Genomic DNA, 15,790 nt, shown 5'->3' on the forward strand with positions numbered 1-15,790 from the left:
CAAAGCCCTGACTTACTGAAAATGGCTGTCCAGCAACGTACACGATCCAACCTGACAGAACTGGAGAAGATCTGCAAGGAAGAATGCCAAAGGATCCCAAAATACAGTTGTGAAAAACTTGTTGCATCATTCCCAAAAGACTGTACTAGCTGTACTAGCTCAAAAGGGTGCTTCTACTCAATACCGAGGACAGGGTCTGAATACTTATACCATGTGATATTTCAGGTTCTCTTTCCTAAATGTGCAAAAATGTCTACGTTTCTGTTTTTTTGCTGTCAAGATCGGGAGCTGAGTGTACATTTATGAGAAACAAAATGAATTTTTGATTTTGGAAAATTGCTGCAATGCCACGGAGAGCAAAAAGATGGAGAGTGTGGGAGTAGACCAACACCTGACTGCATGGGTTATAGACTACCTCACCAACAGACCACAGTATGTGAGGCTCTGTCAGGGAAATCCTTGCAGATAACCAAGACAAGTACTGGACTGTATAACGACTCAAAGAAACAGACTCAACCACACCAAGATTGTCTTACTTGCGAGGAGAACCGGAGGGACGCACCAGAGTTACATCCCACACCACTCTGGATACGCTCACCGAAAAACCTCTCTCTTTATTTGCTATTGGGCGTTCCCTAGTTACAGGAGAGTTCAGCTTCTCAAGGAAGGGGCCTCTTACAGCTGAACTCTGTGTCTCTAGCTGTGTGTGTGCGTCAGTGTAGTGATATCATACATGCGTGGTTTTATTAATTTTCTAACATCACAGACTGTGAAGAGGAGCAAAAGACCTTGAGCACCTCAACCTCCTCCATGTCTCTGAGTTACACAAGACTGATCCCTTTGATTCCCCTCACAGGGCCTGCTTACTCCCTTTGATGCACAAGAGTACAACAATAATATATTTATAAAGTGGGTGATAACGTATATAGATTTCTCCAACAAGGCTCTTGTTTGAACTGATGCTGGAAATTGCAGCTGCTCTCGTTTATGGTCACATCACATTCTCACACGTGAAAACGTGTGAGCATTTAGTACATTTTCATAACAAAACCTTCAAACACATTCTTTCACAATTCCCTCCTATTTATGAAAATAATCATCAAACCATCAAAGTCTCATTACTTGAGTGGGGAGAAAACGACCCAAAAACCCCGTAGGGAAAAAGGTAGAAAGCCTTCCCAAGTAAGGAGAAACATACATATACATATACAAGCACGCTAGAGCAAAATAAAAAGAAATGGAAATGGAAATGGAAATGTAACACATCAGAGAAAATCCAAAAACGTCAGAAAACCAACACTGTCAGGTAGACTTTTCATTTGCTTCACCATACGGGATGTACACCGAGGTGTCGGAGTCATCGTCAGAATCATATAGGGACACGGGTTGATATTCAGCTAAAGCAACAGTGACCTGGGCAGCCACCTTGACCTGGATGGCGTCCATGAGTTTGGAAGACATCAGCCGGCACAAGGGGATGCCACAGATGACACAACAAAGTACTAACAGAAACCCACCGACACACATACTAGCCAGTGAAAGGATGACGTTTTTCCAATTGCCAAATGTGTCGTGTAACCATTTAAGGAAGGAGTTAGACTCAACACCTTCCATGCTCTGTGTTTTTGCACGGTACGCTCGTAACAGTGTGAGGTAAGTTCAACATTCGCCTGTGGTCCAGATGTAATTGCACACTCCGCCTCTTTCTGCCAAAATCATGTCTAAGCTTGCCTGTTTCGTATTACCATTAATGATGTAGCATGTAATTGTGAAGCTGTGTGAGTGGACAAGACTTCCGTGAAGTTGGTCAAGGTGTTGATTTTGAGGTTCTTTTTGTCTGTTCACGAGGTGACACATAACGGGGGTCTGCTGCATAAGACGCGTCAGGGGTGACGTGGCCGGGTCCCTTTGATGTCCAGAGGCCGACCGTCACCATGAGGGTCACCAGAGTCGCTGTGACTCCAGCTCCCACTCGCCAGCGGCGATGTTGGTGGAATTGTAGTTTATGACCATTCTTCCTGAGAGGGGTGTGTTTGCCACGGAAAACCCTCTCTCCCACTGTGGTCTTTTGACGGGGGGAGGCGGAGTCTAGGTGATGGTCTCGCGGTGCTGTCTAGCTCAGGGGACTGGCGTCGCTCGGCCCACCAGGGAAGTGTCGGACTTTGCACTGGGATTGATGAATCCAGCCGGCTTGTCCCGTCACCTTTACTGCAGTTGGGGTGACGGCGATCACTTCGAGTGGACCATCCCAGCGTTCACTGTGCCACCGGGGTAGTTTCAGCACTTTAAGGAAGACCTGGTCACCAACTCGGACTTGGGTTGTCTGTGGAGCAGAACACACTGGCAAGTAATTGTGTTTATGCACCTTCCTCTGTTCATATATTCTCCTCATGTGGGCGGGTATGGCCCCTCCCACGGGTGTTTTTCCTTCCGGCATCAAGTCTGGCAACCTGTACGGTCGTCCAAAAACTTTTTCAAAGGGAGAAAGTGTCTTTCCCTCAGCTGGAACGATTCTCATTCCAGTCTCCACAAGTCCGATGCAGTCTGGCCATTGTTTTTTCGGCTCTTTCATGGTTTTTGACCAGTCTGGACTGGACTTAACAGTTCCATTTGTCCTTTCCACTAGTCCTGCTGACTGTGGGTGATACACACAATGTCTTTTCAAGTCAATATGTAATAACTCTCCCACTTTTGTCACAGCTTCGTTCACAAAATGTGTACTATTATCACTTCTAATCACAGATGGAATGCCAAACGTGGGTATTAGGCGGTTACACAGTGCCTTTACAACAGTCCTGGCATCGGCATGTGCACTCGGAAACAGTTCAACCCATTTTGAAAATACATCAATGATCACCAAACAATATTGTTTTCCCTGTACAGTCAAACCTGTCTTAGCGGCCACCTTTATAGAACGGCCACCTGCCTATAGCAGCCACTGAAAAATCCCCCGCAGCAAATTTACATGTTATAGACCCTGTGTGTAGCAGTCACCTGTCCAACGCGGCCAGCGTCCACCCATTTTGTCTCCCTTGGTCAATATCTGACTGCATATAGCGGCCAAATTACCGACTCAAGTAGAAGCTTCATGCACGAAAAAGTTTCGTTTTTCAATCAATGAAGCCGTTGTGTGTAGACTTTAATTACCGAGTCCTAGCTCAGTCACAATCATTCACAAGATCCACACAAACTGTCAGTTGTTCCACATAAAAAAGCTGTCTTCTTCTGAGCTTGCTATTTCCTGGTCAAACATGTAACTTTAAGAGCATTTGCACCAAAACATTACCGCCAAGTAGACTGGGAACAGGACGTGCTCCCAGCAACGCTACAATAAAAAAAAAAAAAAAAACATACGCTAGCATGCATGAGGCAGCGGGAGCAAAACTGAGTTCGGTTGTACTTAATTGAAGTATTTTAGAATGTACTCACGTTATTTTTCATCAATCCTCATCCACAAATCCATCAAAGTCCTCATCTTCTGTATTCGACACAAAAAAAGCCGTCTTCTTTTCCGTTCGCTACTAGTCCGTTAACTTGACAGTGTTATTCAGCTCCGAAGCAAAGAAGGAAACTTCTCCTGTTGCTTCTGCCAACTTTATTTACTGAACGCGGCCACCAGACAACAGCTCAGAACACACACACATCTCTCAGCATCGTCTCTCCTTCCTGCTTGCCCACAAGGCAAAGGTAAAACAAACCCCACTACATAGCTGTCCCGGCAATGCCTGTAAGAAATGACACCGTTTATTTGCTGGTGTGCACTGGTCAATACTGTAATGCCGCTTGTTGTGGGGAAGGAGAGACTCACGTCGCCGATGCACTTTAATGGCTTTATTAACAGCGGAGAACACTGCAGGACTTTACATCCACGCCAACATAAACACACTTCCCAACTCTCTCCAAACTCACAGCTAGCACTGAGCCTAGCTCTCCTGCTCGGGACGCCCACCGTCACTTCCCGTCACTTCCTGATGAACTAAAGCTGTAATGACACTCTGCCGTATAAAAAGTAAAATATTAAAAACAAGCGTAAGACATTACTAGCACAGCTTTGTTCTGTGGGTCGTGGATATATTCTATCAGTTATTAATAAGCCTCTAGCTTCCTTTTAGGAAGTAAAAACCTTGGCTATGATTGCACTACATTGTCACAAAGACTTACAAAGTACACTTGGAAGAACAAGAGGTGAATAAATGTATTGCAACTGATGTGAAACTGATGAGGGGTAGGATTAAATAAGCTTTGCTTCTTCGTACTTCTTTTTGGACATGCAAAATTGTGAATTGTACTATGTGATGTGCTACTGTTTGACTCATATGCATGTTCAGGATGAATTAAAACCATGAACCATGAACCATGATAATAACAAGCCTAGTAGTGCTGTACAACTTTTATCCGCAGTCCGCAGTGCCCTCTACTGGTCAACATTATTATTATTATTATTTTTTTCCCTTTTTTTCCCTTTTTTTCCCTCTACTGGTCAACATTCAAACTGGACGCCAACCTGTCTATAGAGGCCACCTGTCTATAGCGGCCACTTTTGCAGACACCCTCTAGTGGCCGCTATAGACAAGTTTGACTGTACTTTTAGTTCAATGTAGTCCATGTGTATTGTGTGGAATGGTTCCGGTGGTGTTGGGAACTTTCCTCTTTTTGGACGTAAATACCCTTGTGCATTATTTTTAATGCATATCAAGCATTAGTGACAAAAATTTTTGAAAATAGTGTGAAACCAAGGGTGTGGTAATCTTGGTGTACCTGTGCCACCATCCCTCCTGTTGAGACATGACTCAACAGGACGCCGTGCAGGTGTCGTGCGGGTGATAAAAACTGCATCCTTGTTTTCAGCAGCAGAATGCAGACAACGTGTGGCACTTTCAGGGTTAATGGATGGAAGAGCACCACTTCTGCTGAGGCCTCAACCGTCAGTGCGGCTGTGAGAACAGCCTGTACACATTCCGGTGTTGCTCGTGCTACTGCGTCAAGCTGCTGGGAATAGTAGGCCACAGGCCTCCATTTCCCACCATGCTTTTGCATTAATAGTGACGTCATAAACCCATGTTTTGCCGTTACAGTTTGTTCGAATGGTTTGGTGTAATCAGGGAGAGCCAAAACAGATGAGTTTATGAGTTCACGCTTTACTTCGTCAAATGCTTTATCACCTTCACTTGTCCAGGTGATTCTATCTTGCATTGCCAATGGTGTGGAGTGTATCATGTCTAGCAGCGGTCTGGTGATTTCCGCGTAATTTGGAATCCACGTCCTGCAATCGTTACATAGGCCAAAAAAGGACATCATTTGTTTCTTTGTTTCAGGTTTGGGTGCTTTGGACACTGCTTGTTTTTACTGCTCTTAAGTCTTGTACCAGCCTCCACGCTCCAGGGCCTTTTTAACAGGAAAAATTGGAATGTTGCACGGCGAGTCTGGGCAAGGAACAATTATTCCTTCGCGCAATTCAGTTATTACAGGACCGATTCCTTTTTCAGCATCTGGTTTTAATGGGTATTGTCGAATTACAGGCAGATATTTGGTTTTACCGTGTATAACAACTTCTGGTGTGTCTCTCATTTGTATAAATTTTTGGTAGAATTGGTTTGTTCTCTACGGAGAAATAAACATTGTTTCATAATGTTGTTTTGTTCCTAAGCCAATGGTCAATTTCCTGTTTCGAACTTTGCTGTTGCATGTCAGCCAAAGTGTCATAGCTAAAAGGATTGTCAGTCTTATCAACATGATGTAATGCTTTTGCCGTCTTATCTGCAAAGGAATTTCCTAATGAGACGGGATCAGTTTTATTAGTGTGTACAAACTGCAAGTTTTGTGAAAAGTTGTATGACATCTAATAAGTCAGTTAGTAGTGCAGCATGTGTTATTGGTTTTCCTGTTGACGTCACCATGCCTCTATTTTTCCAATATCGGGCAAAGGTGTGCACAGTTGAATAAGCATATTGGCTGTCAGTGTAAATTGTAACTGATTGTCCTTTCATTAATTTACACTTAATTAATTTATTATTAATTTACAATTTTCTGTCAAGGCTACTAGTTCAGCAGCTTGTGCAAAATATGATGAAGTTGTAAATCTCCCGTCATGTTTGTTTGTAGCAACAATGTGGAGACAGCATGAGGTACCTTCAGTGGTAGTAACAATAACAATACAATGGAAGCACTTGCTTCCACAGCCATGGATGCACAATGTGGCATTGCACATGCTACTGTGTCTAATTTGGACAAGTAATATGCAGTTGGTTTCTTTTTGTCTCCATAGTTTTGCAACAACACTGACGTCATGTAATGTTCTTTGCAGTCTACAGTTTGAATGAATGGTGTCTTATAATCAGGTATAGCTAGAGTGGTATAGTGGTATAACCCCCTGCACCTTGGAAGTAAATTTGGCCATCTTTGCTGAACAATGTGTCTATTTTTTTTTTTTGCATTTTGTCTTCCTTTTATTACTTTCTCAGAATGTTGCGCATGGATAATGTAATCTGCCATACTTGCAGTCGGCATGTTTATGAAATGTTTTTCCACCCAATTCTTAATTCCTGCACTTGAATTGGAGTGCAAGACATTTTTTAATTGTTGTTGATAAGGTCCGGTAGGATCCTCCTCCTCCATAAGACCACTGTTTTGTTAAAACACATTAATCATGCGCACTCTGTAGTCGTCATAGGCTTCTCCGTCTTTTTGTTTACATTGCCCAATTGCCGCATAATTTGCACTTTTCCTGAATTTGGTAGTCACTCGATCTATCAATTGTATAATCCTTCAGTCTAAGTGGTGATATGATCTCCTCAAATTTTCCATGTCAGCAATAAATTGTTGGACATCCTCTTTTGCAGATTTTATTCCCAATAGTGCCTTTTTAATGTCATCTTGTGTCCAGGTACGGTACAAGAACGGTTGATTCATTATCATTTATCACATTTGGGTTTGGCACTTCTATCATTGGAAAAGCGTCTGCATCGGGCACAGTTGTAGGTGGGGGCTTGGGTGAGAAAACTCCTCCCAAGTGTTTAGACCATGAAACAGACATGGGGTCCTTTCTGGTCCTAGGTGCTGATGGTTTTTGTGCACCCTTTGGTTCCTCGTATTGAGGTGGTTCCGCGGGTAGTTGTGAGAGAATCTTAGATATCCCTCCTATCAAAATGTGATGACGTCATATAATTTTAATCATAAAAAATAATCGACAGAAACTAACTGTCAAAATATGATTGATGACTTGACACATCTGATGACATCATTTTTTTAACAGTGAGCAGACAGGTCTTAGAGGGTGCGGAAGGGGAGGGGGTATGGGGGGGATTTTTGGGGGCTGATGTGTGTGTGTGTGTGTGTGTGTGTGTGTGCGTGTGTCTGTGTGTGTGTGTGTGTGTGTGTGAGACTCTTTCGTCTGTGGGTGTGTGTGGTATATATTATTAATAAGGTGGGCCTCGTCTTCCCACGGGGAAGACAATGTGATTGAGGTTTTAAAAAACATATCTGAAGGGGGTCTTTTTTAGCTAACTATAATCAATAGCGGGGGCCTCATGGCTCCCGTGTCAATAGCAGGCCCCGTGGTTCACATGAGATCATTTTAATAGTTGCGCCATTTTTATATTAGATGGGGATTTCTTGGGACTGATCTGTGGGGGTCTTTTTTAGCTAACTATAATCAATACCGGGGGCCTCATGGTTTGCATAAAAAAAGTCATTGTGATTGAGGCTTTAAAAACCATATCTGGCACTTAAACATTCCTCCCCATTCTATAAAATGGTATAAAAGGCAAGTGTCGATGGTAGGTTTCCAGATCACACGCTAAAATCAGCGAACAACGTAAAGACAGAGAGTTTGAACACAGAGCTTGGAGACGACTACAAGACATCGGACATTGACATGGGCTGTTGCATGTACGTAAGTTTCACATTGTATGTAATTTATCTAGGGTGTTTAGCCTGAAAGGCATTTTTTTTTTTTTTACTTACAGGAGAGCTGCATCTTCACCAATTGAAGGTACATTTTCAAATCATGTAGCTGAAAGAAATTTCTTTAAAGTGTATGTTTCTCTGGGTGTGTGTGTGTGTGTATGTGTGTTTGTGTGTGTGTATGCATGCACATGCATGTCTATGTGCATGGAACGTAGAGAGCCAGCAGCAATGCAGTATGGGAGGGGGGCAGAGAGGAAGGGGGCATGGTGGGGATTCTTGGGGGCTGATGTGTCTGTGTGTGTGTGTGCGTGCGTGCGTGTGTGTGTGTGTGTGTGTGTGAGACAGAGAGAGAGAGAGAGAGAGAGCGAGAGAGAGAGAGAGAGAGAGAGAGAGAGAGGATATTGATTATATAATATATATTGGGGAAAATAAAATTAATTCAGTATGTTTGATTTCCAGTGATCGATCTGACTTCACCGCCACCAGTGGCCCTAGTGTCACCGGTCCAAAACCCAATGCAGGGATTTAATGTGGACTTTATAACGCCTCAAAACCAGGCACAAGGTAAACAATCGTGTGTAGGTTTAGTTTAATACAGATTGATGTCGGGAATTATCTCTTTGTTTTGTGTAAAGGGTGATGACTAACAAGATCCTCTCTGACACAGGATTTGCAGCGGTCAATCCCTCTTCGATAGACGGTGCAGTTGGGGGACACACCCGAATGAGTTTGACTATGATGCAGCGTTAGTATCTTACTATGAAAACGATATTGAAATGTTAGCCGAGGGTGCAAGCAATTCCCGTAATGAATTCATAAAAACAACCGACTGTGATCCTTTTGACAGTGTGACCTTTGCTTCAGCAGCTTTGAATGTCTTTCAAACTAAATTTTTAAAACCCAATACAATCGCGATTCCCTGTCCTAACAATTACAAAACAAACAGCAAGGCTTTCTCACATGCGTCTATACAGTGGCTTGAGTATGAGGCCTTCTCACGGGGGATTTCAATAAGACATGCTTTGAACGGAGGTGAAGTTAAATTTGGGCGTTATTCAGTTGATGGATATGAAGAGTTAAATGGAGGGAAAGTTGTCTTTGAATTTCTAGGCTGTTATTTTCATGGATGTCCAAAGTGTTTTATGGGAAGTGATGTTTCTCTATTGTCAAAGACTTGTTTTAGCGAGGTGTACTCTGACACTGTGAAAAGGCTGGATCGATTACAAAACGATGACAAGGTGCAAACTGTGGTGATCAAGTGGGAACACGAATGGAGTGTACAGAAATAAATGGACCCGAATGTTAAATCTTTCTTAGAGAGGTTTTAAGAACCAATTCCTTTAGATCCCAGAGCAGCCTTATATGGAGGCCGTATGGCCGCTATCCGTCTCCGCCATGTTGTCAGCCCAGGTGAGCGTGTAAATTACGTTAATTTCACATCCTTGTATCTCTTTGTAAATGCACATTTTCACTACCCACTAGGGCATCGGAAAATAATTCGAAAGGATTTGGACAACATTGAAAATTACTTTGGAATAATACATGCTAAAGTTTACACTCCACGTCAACTATTTTCCCTTTACTGCCTATAAGAAATGACAAAGGGAAATTAATTTTCACACTGTGTCGATTATGTGCACTCATGAGCAATCAAACTACTGACTGTACACACAATGATGAAGAACGGGCCCTCCAAGGGGTGTGGGTAACGACAGAAGTAATTGAGGCACTGCGAAAGGGGTATTTTTTGGCTGAAATTTACGAAATATGGAACTTCGAAGACAAATCAGATGTGCTGTTTAAAGACTATATCTACACTTTCCTTAAACAGAAGCAAGAGGCGTCGGGCTACCCTCCCGGAGTTGAAACTCTTCAAACTAAACAGGGTTACATCCGTGACTATAAAAAGAAGCAAGGTATCGATCTCAATCCGGAGAAAATTGTCTACAACCCCGCAAAAAGACAGATTGCCAAACTCCTGCTAAATTCTCTCTGGGGAAAACTAGCACAAAAATCAAACCAGCTCTCAACCAGCCTGGTGAGCACACTGCAATGCTTTTTTGAATTTCTCTTTTCTAGCAAGTACGACATTTCACAGTTTCACTTCATAAATGACGATATTGCACTTGTTCAATGGCGCTATAATTCTAGGTGTGTCTTACCCCCAGGCGATGCAAATATTCTTCTAGTGGCATTCACAACTTCTTATGCATGGCTTGAACTTTACAGTATAAGCAATTAGATCTGCTCCAAGATCGTGTTCTGTACTGTGACACTGATTCTATCATTTACACAAGCACCCCCTCTGATCAATATAACCCTCCACTCGGTAATTATCTTGGAGATTTGACATCGGAATTAGATCATGGAGACTACATATGCAACTGGAGCGCTGCGGGTCCCAAATCGTATGCCTATCTCACACAACAGGGTAAGGTGACTTTACGTGCTAAAGGGATTCCACAAAATTATGAAAACTGTAAAAAAAATTAACTTTGACAGCCTCACAGATCTGGTAGAGGGATAACTCAGAGAGCCGGACAATCGGCGTGAAATCTCTGCACATTACAATAAAATTACACACAATATGAAAGCCTTTGAACTCACTAATAAACAACACATAATCAACTTCGCAGTTGTCTATGATAAAAGACGACTCCTTGCAGATGGAAAAACATTACCATTTGGTTATTAGTTCCAGGATGAAACGGTAGCAATTTCTGAAAAGGACTGTGTAGATTTATGACGGTATGACCTGATGACTTTTCTACCCAGACCTTTTTAGAATTACATCATTGTTTTGTAATTCTATTCTGTTTTTTATATTTTTTCATCATGTATTCTGTGTTTTTCTTGAAGATGTATTCTGTATTTTTAGTCATGATGTAATCTGTAGTAAGTCATATATGCACATATGCTGTATCAATAAACCCTTCTTCATTTGTTTGTGTTTACATCTTGATGTCTGTGAATAAAATCAGTGTTCTGGTTATTTAGGTTGTCAGTTTACAGAAACAGCAGATGCGTAACATGGAAGAAGTGTATTTTGATCCTTGTTTCCAATTTCCATTCACCGCTCTGCTTGTAGGGGCAAGTGGTAGTGGGAAGTCGTTCTTTGTACTTTGTACTCCAAAATATGAAGGATACTTTTTCCAGAGTTCCCGATCGAATCATCTGGAGCTATTTATCCTACCAACCCATGTATGATGAATTGGCGAGAGATGTAAAGATTAAATTTATTGAATTTGTGAAAATATAGTATTTAGAGGGTACTGTATTATTCCACAGTTATCAGCATTTCCGAGATTAGTCCCATCGACATTTGTAATCTTGAGGCGTAAATAGAGTAGTGTTAAGTTTAGATCTAGATAGAAACTCCCGCTTCCAGGTATCAGGAAATCTAGCACTTCTTGATCAGCAATAGAGTTCAAAGGATGGATCTCTACATAATTGGTCTGATCTATAGATAGCTGTGTCATCGGAGGAGCAAAGAGGTCGAGCTCTGATTTGGTGCACTCTGATGAGAGGTGATGTGTAAGAGACATGGTTAAAATGTATCCCCTCCGCCTCGTTGACTTTTAACTTTCCGGTGTATTTTCGATTAGGTTTTATGTTTCTTTTTTGGATAATGCTGCGAGAGCTCTTTTTCCTCTTCCACGTGCTATTCGTAGTAGTCCCGATCCTTCCTGAGTTTCGTCACGTCGACGATTGGCAATATGGCTGGTTACAGCTCCAACAACATCAGATGCTATTCCTCTCACAGCAGATTTCAAATGCGGCTTGGCAATATTAGCTCCACGTTTAAGAAGAGGCAAGACGAATCTGAACGCCCTACTCAGCATAGAACCAAATCCCCTGCCGAAAAGAACCGGCGCACCAACAAATCCGTTGAGTGATCCGCCTCCAGCGTGATTCACATAATAATCCACAAATCTTTGCGAATTCATTCTGCGTTATTCTGTTGAATTCAGATCAAGATCTTTGATACTAGTCTAAAGTGTAGTTTGCAGATCATCTTCCCGTATGTAAATCGAATCGCGGTATTTAAATCTGTTTTTAATTTAATCTGAATACCCTGTATGTGCTGTTTATTGACAGGAACGTAGTGTAAGCGGTTGTAGAAGAAAGTGATCAGATCACTTTTTTAACAATTCTCAGAAGGGGAACAACATAGTCTCCGACATGTTGTGCTTCCACAATATTGGTATCGACGAAAAAATTATCTTGACCGCTGTTAATATCGCTGGGATATTTACTCACGGGATTTCCTTCTGTTTTAATCCATTCACCGGGTTCAAAACCCAGCATGTAGGACAGCGGCGCTTCGAACTTGATAGAATATTTACTACTCCCTAATATATAAATTCTTTTGTTTATAGAATTGTAATGAAAAATTAGATCAATGTTTACTGACTTAAATAAAGCATTTATCTCCCTCAGTATTAGATCAATACTGTCATAATGTCCCCTAGGAATTTTCATATACATTGGAGGGTTCGCTGGCTGCGAATGATCCAATATTTCATAACCATTCTCACCCCCACATATATTATTCCATGTATGACAATACATAATTTCAGCTAAAGCGACCTCATAAACTCCTTCTAGTTCTATAGGTTGTGACAATGTTATCATATAATTCGAGCCGGTATTGCTCGGGAAAATGTCATTACAGGCATTCGATGGTAGTGTCACGTAGAAAGAGTCTCGCCCTGTCATTTTGCTGTTTCCTGGTCTTTCTTGTTTCTCTTCTTCCTGAGCTCAACGACCTCTTTAGCAGCTAGCCAAGAGTCAAACTGATGAGGCCATCCTTGCCACCGGACTAAAACCATCTTCTGACCATTTTTAATTTTCCGGTCTAAAATTTCTTTTATGCGGAAAAGAGTGTCAGAACCAATGATCACTTTCTGCAGTTCTGGTTCATTGAATGTTCCATTCAGAATTTCACCTCTTATATCCCTTAATTTATAAACAGGAGGGACTCTGGGGATACGTTCGTTCACTACAAAATATTCATCGCTGAATGACTGTTCATACATTTTATCAAATACTCCACGGTATTTTGAAATCCGTACAATGTCTCCTTCTTTGAATTTAAAAACGGATGGCTTAGCGGTCAGAGATAGTGTCCCATATAAATTTTCAAACACTTGCGAGGTCTTGCTAAGGGTTACCTCCGCAGGTTTCATTTTTATTCCACTATGATAACCGTTGTTATAGCTATCGAGTAAATCTTGAATTACGTCTATATACATACGAGTGTTTTTTGCAGTCAAGTACAGCCACATTTTTCCCTTCAACGTACGGTGAAATCTTTCCACCACTGATGCTTTCAGTTCACTTTCTGTTGCAAAGTGTTAAATGTTGTACTTCGTCATTAGTTTTTGTAAGAGTCGATTAAAAAATTCTTTCCCTGAATCCATTTGAATTTTAGCTGGAATACCACTCCTGTCTAAAATTGAAGCAAAAGCCTTTGCAACTTCAAAGGCTGTCTTGTTTTTCAGTGGTCGTGCATAAGCTTTCTTGGAAAATACATCTATTACTGTAAGCAAGAATTTAAACCGATCATTGTCTTTAGACAGAGTACTCATATCACATAGATCGGTTTGAAATTGATACAAAGGACGAGGAACAAAAACACGGTTTCTAGCATAAGTTTTTCGTGCCGTTTTGTGTAAGGTATATGCATCCTGAGCTGACAACCAGTCTCGCACTTCATCCCCGCTAACTTTTTTCCCAGTCTGCTCTTCTACAGCCTTTTGAAGTCTTTCAACCCCACCATAACATCCAGCTCTTGCAGGATCATAATACAGTACTCTTCAGCACACGTTCTGTCTTCTTTGAAGTCATGTCTACTAGTGAACAGAAAAGATCATACGACAATGTTTTGACTTCGACTTCATTGATTACCACACATGATTAGTGAATACACAGTTATTGATTACAATACATGTTTAATATTAAATAAAAAAACAAAAAATCTCGTTTTTTTTTTCAAAATTGAAGCATGTAAAGCATGTAATACATTTAGCAACTGATCAACATCAACTTTATCTCCATTCTACATCGACTACATAGGTATACAAGACGTGCATAAGACTAGAGTTGAGACTACCCATAGAAATATTCCCGATAATGCCTCGCTCGTAATGTTGTTTCAAAACCATCGCTGTTTAAGTCTGATCCGAGATACACCAGATTCTGCCAGTGGTCTAAAGGACCCTTATCCCTCACAATGGCCATCACTCTTTCAAAACGCTCCAAGTTTTTTGTATCGACATCCCCGCTTGCCAGATATACCGATGCATCATTGATCCGATTAGCAATTGCATGTTTTAAAAGAAAACTGTCAACTGGTTTAGAAACTGGTTTAGGGGGTGGTTTAAAATAATAATTTCCCATTTTGATGAATTAAGGATTCCAGAAACCTAGGAAACGCTGCAGCAGATCTTCCCTATCCGTGTCGTCTTCTATGTAGGCGCGCCTGATCTCTCCAACTTTCTCCAGAATGTTTTCTTCAGGCTTCAGATCGTAAAGAAAAGCCTCCGCTGCTCCATCCACTCTAGCATCCAGTATGTCTAACCCAAGTAATTCCAGTGTATACTTGAGAGCTGGAAGAAATTCCCATGTCATCAGATTCTCTGTTAACAGTTTAAAGTTAGTGTTGAAATATCCAGGTTCTGGGGGATAGAGACAGGGATGCTGACGTTGAGAAGGGTGATCGACTTCACAGCCGTAACAGTCTTTTTTTATCTGCTTCTGCACCACCACTTGTACGGCGCTATCCACACACGCCTTTACAGTGTCTAGAAATCCGCCACTCACCGCTATTGGAGACTGAGGCGCGGGTGAGTCTGGAGGCGTCAGGACCGCGTTGTGTGCTCCTATGGTGTAGACTGGAGCAGGCGCTGGCTCTTCCCCGCTGTCATAATCCCCCCAGTATGGACAGTAGGATGGAGGTCCGCATGGTAGTTCGCCATGGCTCTGTCCATTGTCGAGGGATTGGGAAAAACAACCATCTGTATACATCGGTGAGCCTTCTGCCACCTCTCGTTCAGTCACCTTGTGTGGAGAACCAGGGCTGGCTATGGGTCCTCCAGTGACCCGACCAGGGGTGAGCGCTATGTCCCCCTTCATCATGCACGCGTAGGGATCGGTCTGGTCCTCTTGCGCTTCACACGTCGTGACAAGGGTCGAGTCATTCTCCTGATAGCCGTGGAAAAGTGGCCTATACATCTCAGCGTGTCCTGAAGATGTCTGAGAAATGTTTGTAAGCCAGTTGAGAAGCTCTTCATCCTGGATTTCATAGCTGCTGCAGCTGGTGCTGCTGCTGCTGACGTTTCCAGTAAGAGAGGCCAGAGCGTTGTCTGAGGAAAAATCAGCCATGATGAAGTAAAGTACTTTCTCTATTCCCACTTCTTCTGTATTTATATTTTAAAACGAGTGGGTGTGTCTGGTAGGCGGGTCTGAGAGGCGTGTCTTGTAGATGGAGGGCCTAGTGGGAGGCGGGTCTGGTAGGAGGGTTCTGGTGGGAGGGGTCTGAGAGGCGGGACTGGGAGGTCTTTGTAGAAGGTGAAGACCCGCATGCGTGATAGAATTACACGGAATCAGTCTCCAATTTAGAAACATACCCTCTCCCGGCCAATCCATCAGCCTCCAGTTCTCTGTCAAAAACGGGGTTCAGATTTATCCCTCCTTTTAGAACTAGTCATCCTCTGTCTTCCAACAGCGCCTTCAGCTCGAGTGGTTAACCTCTTCTCCAGCAGGTCATGCCTCCGCTTCGCACTATCTTGAGTGAAAAACAAACTCATTTCTTTCAAGAGATCACCCAGCTTTGGGAAGTCTTCCACCTTGAACGCGAGGTGAATTGGGAAATTCCGCTCTT

The 15,790-nt window shown here is 42.3% G+C and overlaps 1 long non-coding RNA gene across 1 annotated transcript; it reads left to right on the forward strand.

Moving 5' to 3' along the window:
* The first annotated feature begins 7,746 nt into the window (after nt 1–7,746).
* LOC129179188 (uncharacterized) lies at nt 7,747–8,462 on the forward strand. The gene is made up of 3 exons (XR_008569919.1): nt 7,747–7,891; nt 7,965–7,990; nt 8,365–8,462. It is a non-coding gene; the product is annotated as an uncharacterized LOC129179188 (long non-coding RNA).
* The last annotated feature ends 7,328 nt before the right edge of the window (nt 8,463–15,790 follow it).

The sequence above is a fragment of the Dunckerocampus dactyliophorus genome, chromosome 4 (genome assembly GCF_027744805.1).
Source record: "Dunckerocampus dactyliophorus isolate RoL2022-P2 chromosome 4, RoL_Ddac_1.1, whole genome shotgun sequence".
Lineage (NCBI taxonomy): Eukaryota > Metazoa > Chordata > Actinopteri > Syngnathiformes > Syngnathidae > Dunckerocampus > Dunckerocampus dactyliophorus.